Below are 951 nucleotides of genomic sequence, written 5' to 3' on the forward strand. Positions count from 1 at the left end.
CTGAAGAAAGCGAGCCCTTGTCTGTTCTAGAGATGCTCATTTCTTTCCTTCTGACTCACCTGTTAAAAAATAGAAGAGACATTATTTCTTTGTATCTTCTCCTATTCCATGATTTTTTTCCCACAGAATTGATTCCAACTGCGCCTAACTCTCCTAGGTACTCCACTCGTACCCGTCCTATTGCTTTTCAGGTTTCAGGCACGATTAGAACGATTGAATACTTTCCATTATGCATAAGAAATGTTTATTAGGACAAATTGGGATGGGGAAATACTATCCCTGTAAAAGGAAAAACAACTTGAAAGGCAAGAATAAGAATTAATGAATCTCTTTTGTTTATATATATAGAAAAATTATATCAATTTAATTAATATATTAAAAATAATAAATATTAATTATAATAACTCTCGTTCAATTAATATACTAATATAATTATAAATAAATTGCAATAACTTACCACTCACTTAATTAACTCACTAGTCATATTAATGAATCTCCATCGTGGTAAATTGGACAATATAAGGTAATATTCTTACATTACCATGTGCAAGTATTCAATGGACATCTATGGTGATGTGGTCGAGGTTTTTTGCTAAGGAATAAATCGGGATTTTACCACGACGGAATTTTACACCAGGTGAAATATAGTTTCCGCAAAATGTGTAATCCTCAAGGAGGGGTCTTGTCAATGAGTAGTAGTCTTGGATTAAAAAATTAGTATTTTGGTATTTATAGGGGTGTTGGAAATTATATGGTGTGATAGATTTTATGTACTTATGGTGTGCCTCCTATATATCCAATTACTCTTTTGCCCTTATAATTTTATATATTTTTTTACTAATGTATATCATACAGCCCCCCACTCTCGGACGGAATATGAACTTTCTGGTAGAATATTTTGTGCGAGAGTAAATATTTTTCTGAATTGAGTTAACACATGGGAGTGGGTGC

Source organism: Sesamum indicum, linkage group LG8 (genome assembly GCF_000512975.1).
Source record: "Sesamum indicum cultivar Zhongzhi No. 13 linkage group LG8, S_indicum_v1.0, whole genome shotgun sequence".
NCBI classification, from domain to species: domain Eukaryota; kingdom Viridiplantae; phylum Streptophyta; class Magnoliopsida; order Lamiales; family Pedaliaceae; genus Sesamum; species Sesamum indicum.